The sequence below is a fragment of the Varanus komodoensis genome, unplaced genomic scaffold (assembly GCF_004798865.1).
Source record: "Varanus komodoensis strain SLA01 unplaced genomic scaffold, ASM479886v1 scaffold35, whole genome shotgun sequence".
NCBI classification, from domain to species: domain Eukaryota; kingdom Metazoa; phylum Chordata; class Lepidosauria; order Squamata; family Varanidae; genus Varanus; species Varanus komodoensis.
This window is the reverse complement of record NW_025335856.1, coordinates 6551081-6557343: the sequence shown is the minus strand read 5'-3', so window position 1 is coordinate 6557343 and position 6263 is coordinate 6551081.

Here is a 6263-nt window from a genome sequence, read left to right as displayed (position 1 = left end):
TACATTGTAATACTCAACATTCAAGAAATGTAATCGAGGTTGAATGGTCTTCAAGAGTTAAAGTCAGTTTAATTCAGTAGGCAAGACTTTAAAGGGGGGAAAATACATTTTTAATGATTCAAAGAAAATCTCAAAAATGCAGTAGCACCTTATGGAAAAGTCCCATGGATTTGACACAGAGGAAATCAAAGGGGTTCTGCAGAACTCTTTAAGAGATGTGTAGAGACCCCTCCGAGTGATATGACAGTGATAAGGTATTTTTGAGTGTAGCCTTCTTTTCTAAACTATAATAGAGATGTATAGCTTTTCTCTTCCAATCCCATAACTGGATGCAAACTATTTCCAGAAGAGGTCTCAACTACATGTACAGTTCTACAGAATTTTCCATATGGGGAAGGTCAATTGGATCTGGTTGGCCAGGAAGGTCCATGTCTTGGTTTCAGAAGTCCGGACGGAGAGTTCTAAGGTAACTCTTCTGGTGAAACAAGCAAGGCTGTGAACAGAAGTCTCTGCATTCATTCCCCAGGAATGCTCCACCGTCTCATGGGGAGACCAAGGGAAAATTCCGACAGGATCACCAGCTTCTCTCCATCAGCATTAGGGGGCCTTGATGGGACATGTGGTGGGACACGCAGAAGTAAGAAAAGCTCAGGCTTAGGAAGAGTAGCTGGTACACCTGATTCCTGTCTCCAACTCCAAGCATTGATTTTATTCTGTATGAATACCTGTATGCATTCTGCATGGCCTATTCTGGACTATATTTGTACTGCTTGCCAGCTCAGGTAATGCCATACCTTTAAAGTTCATTGACTGAATCGCATGTAAAACAACATCTCTCAAGAAGTCATAAGAGAAATGTGCATAAAGATGAAGATTTGCACAACACATGGAAACCAGAGGCCTGGGCACCCTCAAAGTTATCACCTCAGGATGGGTTGTAGAATAGGTTGCATTTGGCGTTAAAGTGGGTTAAAATTATTACTGCTGAAAGTGTGCTTTGTAAGTGTTCTCTGTCATACGTATTTCTTCCTGTAATTTACTATGGGAAAAGTCATGAAAACAACAAATTGAAGTCCTGCTCCAATTCTGCTACACATTTGAGTGGAACTTTCCCCAACACACATGCACACACGCACACACACAGTCGTTGTGAGGTGGGCAGAAGGATCTCGCCCCTCACATGTTCTTCTTATACCTCAGTACAGCCAAAAGCCTCAAGAAGAGAGAAACATCTCCTCTGTTTCCATCTGGGCAACCTGTGCTGAACAAAAGAAAACTGGAAAACTCTTGCCATTGTGTGCGCATGGATGGGTGGATGGGGGGCAGGGAAAGAAACATTGTTTAAAAATCCCTTCTTAAGAGTAGCACTGCTTAAGCACTCTTTTGCTTCCTGAATGTATCACATTCTTGATTTAGCTTGGAATGCTTGTCTAACAGCATCCATACAAAAGCCGTGCTCTCTTTTTGTAGGTCTGCTTGGTCTTTAGTGATGATGGTGGGAATCTTTTGTGTGGATGCAAAAGTAAGAAGCGCTATTCAATGCAAACACTGTCTTTCCTCAGAAGCCAGGTTTTCCTGCCAGAGACGATAGCACTTCAGCAGCCTGATGATAGCACTGCTTGAGTGGCTGGGGTTTCCTCCAGGGAAGGAAACCAACAGAAACTCCTTTAGGATTCTTCTGCCTAGATGGAGGTGTCACTCACCTGAGGCCGTGTGTATGTGGAATGTGGGGATGGGTTGATGACATGCTGAGATGACCTCCCTGTATTGCTCATCCAAGAAGAGCATCCTAGAGCACTCTACGACTTCAGTTCTAAAATTCTGCACAAATGTTTAAGAGATATGGTCACGGTAAGTATGCTCCCCACAAACAAACGCACACGCACACATGCACAAATAGTGAACAGCAAACTGAGAGCAAGAGCTCCTGGGCTCTTCTCAAAGGCTAACTAGTCAAAGGCTAACTACTCTAGAGAGTTTTATTAAATATTGCTTTTAATCCCAGAAATAACATATTAGCCTTGTGGTTGTAACTCTGGGGAACCTCACCCCAGGTTCTCAATCGCTATTTGGACTGCAGCCTTGGAGTCTAAGTTGCTTCATGACATTCAGTCTACTTGGCAGATTTCTAGGCAGGAATAAGTCTGTCCCTTAGCAAAATCCCAGCTCTGGCTATCCCAATTACAGGAAGAGGCAGTGTTTGGAGGCACCAGCCGTGGCTTCAGGATCTTGAGATCCATTTCATGTAGAGGTGATACACTAGCAAGATAGATTCCCCCTTCCCCAACCCATCTGCTGCCACCATGTTAAAGAATCTCATTTTGGCTGGGACAGCCACAAATACCACCCACATCACTGTTTTCCAAGAAGTCTGGAGAAGGGCTTTTCTGACACTCAACAGAACAGTGACTTTCCTTCTTTTCTCAGTGTTGAGAAAAACCAAGCATCCTGGATCTCCTTGGTCACAGTTGAAGATGTCCACATGTCATCTTCGGGACATGCCCTGTCTTCCTTTCTCTCATGTCTACTCCTCCCCAAATCCCTACAAATATTATTCGAGGATTTATCTACTGCACAGTTTAGGATACCCATGGCTTAGAGTAAAGGAGTTATCTCCTTCAGTGTTTATACTACATCAGTTTCTTCTAGGCAGAGACTTTTCTGGGTTCCTAACATGCCAACTGAGCACTCCTAACACACATAAATGACAAAACAGGGGAAGGAAGAAGGGAGAGAGATGTCAGTCTGGGGCTGGAGGGAGTAAGCAGCCAGTTCAAACACTAGCAGGAGTGGCACAGCGGGAGGAAATTTTGCACATTTTTCTCCCTCCTTCTGCCCACCCTCCCCATGGGTGTACTTCTCTTCTAATGCTACTGCGACTCTGTTCAGACAACTGTCTCAGAGGTTAAGTCTGGCCTGAGGATGGGTTGTCACTGAAATATGCCTGTTGTATTGACTGAATCCAATCAAAACAACAATAGATGGAGAACAGCCCACAGTTCACAACCCAGCAACAAACCATGAGGTTCTCTTCATGGGTGCTTGGGTTAACAAGCTATGGTTTGTCAGTATAGCTGGGCTCAGACAAAATAATTTCCCGTGTTTTGACAGCCCACATTCAACCCATGGTCATCTTCCAAGTGTGATTGAATGTGATGTCTGGACTCAGTCTGGACCCAGTCAGTGGTAGACTAGCCATTGGTGGTTGGATCCTACCATCAGAAGAAGCTCATAGCTGGCTCCTCGGGGACTCACACTGTCATCGATGTTTACTGATCCCTGTGGACATTCCAAGGCTGTCTTTTGATGCCAACACTGCCTCTGAGAGTACCAAATAATTGCTCCTCGATTCACCACTCTTACAAGTGAGGATAGAGGTCTACATACTGCCCTTGCCCGATGGTCCTTCTCTCCTCTTCCCCACACACCAGATTAATGTAGATCTTATACTGAAAAATTCAATATGGTGCCTCAGGCAGTATTGTAGCCATATTCAGCTGCTTTGTTATTGTTTTCAATCTGCAGCGGCTGCTTATCCGCAGTGGCAATATCAGTTTCCTCCACATTACACAACAGGAGCTCTTGCTCCAGAGCAACTCTCACACCAGCACATCAGGTGATTAGGAGCACACGGTCGGACTGGAGTATAACACTGAAGGAAGATTGCGCACTCTTGCCTAAGCTTGTCTTGGCAATTGTTTGCATCATGTTTCCCATGTATTCTGCCCACCACCCCTTAGAAAAACCTTCCCCTGGTCCCTCCCTAGCATTTGTCTACATTAGTGTGATTACATTAAAAGCAAAACAGCAACAACTTAAAATGTACTCCATGGAATGGATAAACTGTGCACCACTAAATCTCTTGGAGAGCTTTATGTCTGCCAACATTCTGCAAAAAGAAAGCAGGACTCCACAATCTGCACATCTTAATCAAATTCTGCACACTGTTTTGTAGAATTTATTCTCTTGTTCATGCCAGAATGGCATGTAACTGAAAAGGATGTGGGAATACTCTTCACCCTGCCCAAGAGTACTGGAATTTCTATATTTAGGAACTCCTCTGGCTGAGACTTCACCAGCCAAAGGCATTTCTCACATGCTTTCAAGTCTACTGTCCCATTTAAGGGCTAGAAGCCCATGTGTACATTTGTTTTTGAGACACACACAAAATGAAATTGGTGATTCTTCAGAAGCTCAAATGCCACATTTTATGACTCCTTCATGCATCTATGGAACTGTAGCTCTGGGCATAAGTAGGAGCAGCAATAGCAAATGCTAATGGGCCATCCTGGCAGTTCCAGCACTTCTGGCAGCAGGAAAAAGAATTTGCACAAATCCCTTGAGGATGCAATCCCTTAAGAGTGCATTTTTGGTAGTGATCTATCCAACCTCCAACAAAGATGCCCTTCTCTCAAAGCTCACAACTTATCCTAGGAAGATGGAAATCTCACAATGCGTGCAGATAAAATAATGTAATCCACATGGTTTAGGATAGGCAGATGCATATTGGGAAATGGAGAATGTTAAGCACAAACACAATTTAATTTATGTGGGGGGGGGATCATCTGCTCCTTTTTTAGCTTCACTTCTAATAGCTTTTCTGAACTTTCAAACATCTATTTACTTGCTATTCTTTTAAATAGTTTTTTCTTCTGTTTATTTATCCCACCACCCTTAAAATAGAAATCAAATTTGTATTTATATACTTTTATATACAATACAGTTCTGGAATACACAGTGAGCACATGTTCAAAGATTTGTACAGAAACTGGAACATATCTCTAAAGTCCTAAGCCAGTTTCTCTGAGGTGTCATTTCAGATGCACACGGAGTTACACTGGAGTGAGGAGCAAGATGTGACCTTCCCTCCCCACTTGTGGGCTGCTTCTGACCCCAGGAAGCCTACAGGACAATAAGACTGGGCTCTCTTAAACACTACACTACAATTCTGTAGGCCTTATCTACACAATATATTCTACATACCGCTATAATGATCACAGCAACACTCAGGTAACCCTGGGAACTGCACTAGTGAGGGTACCCAGAACTCCCTGCTAAGAGACCACATAGGGAAGTCAAAGGACCCACATGAGTCCCAAAGAGCCCCTTTGAACCAGCAGCTCCTACGTCATGTCCCTCATCCCATGACTCTCTCGAATACAGGTAGTGTCAGCACAGGTGGGACATAGAGGGCCATTGTCAAGGCATCCACCTGGCTCCAGGAGGCCCTGTGTGCTCAGGACCATGGGGCAAGAAGGACTGTCAATGTGCCTCAAGTCAATCCCAAGACAAGGAACAGTTCTCCTCAAACTCAGCTCTGTCTCAGAAGAGAAAGGGGACCTGGAGCACAATCCGAGGCATGTTCAGATAGAAAAAAAGTCTGTTCAGGAATGCTAGAAAGTATAGGACTTCCTTCCATCAAAACATGCATAGGACTGTGCCCTGAGGGGTATTTGAAGTGACCTTCTGATGACATGAGCCTGAAAATAGTTTTATCAACACGTTATCCAACAGAGCATTCTAACGGCTTCCTGCTCCAGCAGCCAAGAGTCTCGGTAGACTGAACCCCCCACGCTGGCTCCCAGCAGGGGCGGCAACCCAGGTGGCCAAGCCAAGCCTTTCTTCTCCAGCTTAGCCACATGACTTGTGCACAAAACACCTCAAACATGTAGCCCTCTTTAAAAGTTGCTCTAAAAATACACAGACAGTTCTGACTGCCAGCAAACAAGTTTCCAATCTGGGGGAAGGAAGAAGAGTTTCCAGAATCCTCCTCTCCCCATTCCCCATTTTAATTCTTCTAAAGCCATCCGTGATATCACCATAAGTCATGCCCCATCCCACCCCTCACAAGCTGAACCAAATCCCTTTCCCCATCCATTTTCCTCCCTTCCCTCCCGCTCCCTCCCCATACAGCTTACAGTCCTCCTATACCATGCACCTATCAAAACTAATGGTACCCTCAAGATGGGGGGTAAGGATTGCCTCACCTGCTTACATCCTGATACAAACTGTAATACCTCCCCCACCCTACTCCCCATTAGATGTAAGTGGCCGAAAGCAAAACAAGAAGTGGGGAAGCAGGAGCTCCAAAAAAGCATGCAAAAATTTGTCATTAAAAAAAAATGGCTCCCGTTGGGTCTTGCTGTGGCACCCAACAGCCTAAAAGTGCATTATCTGTATACAGGTACATCTTTTCTGACCTCCACTTTAATCCCTGGTGAAATTATCTTCCCAAGAAATGCAACCAAGTCATCAGAGAAGTC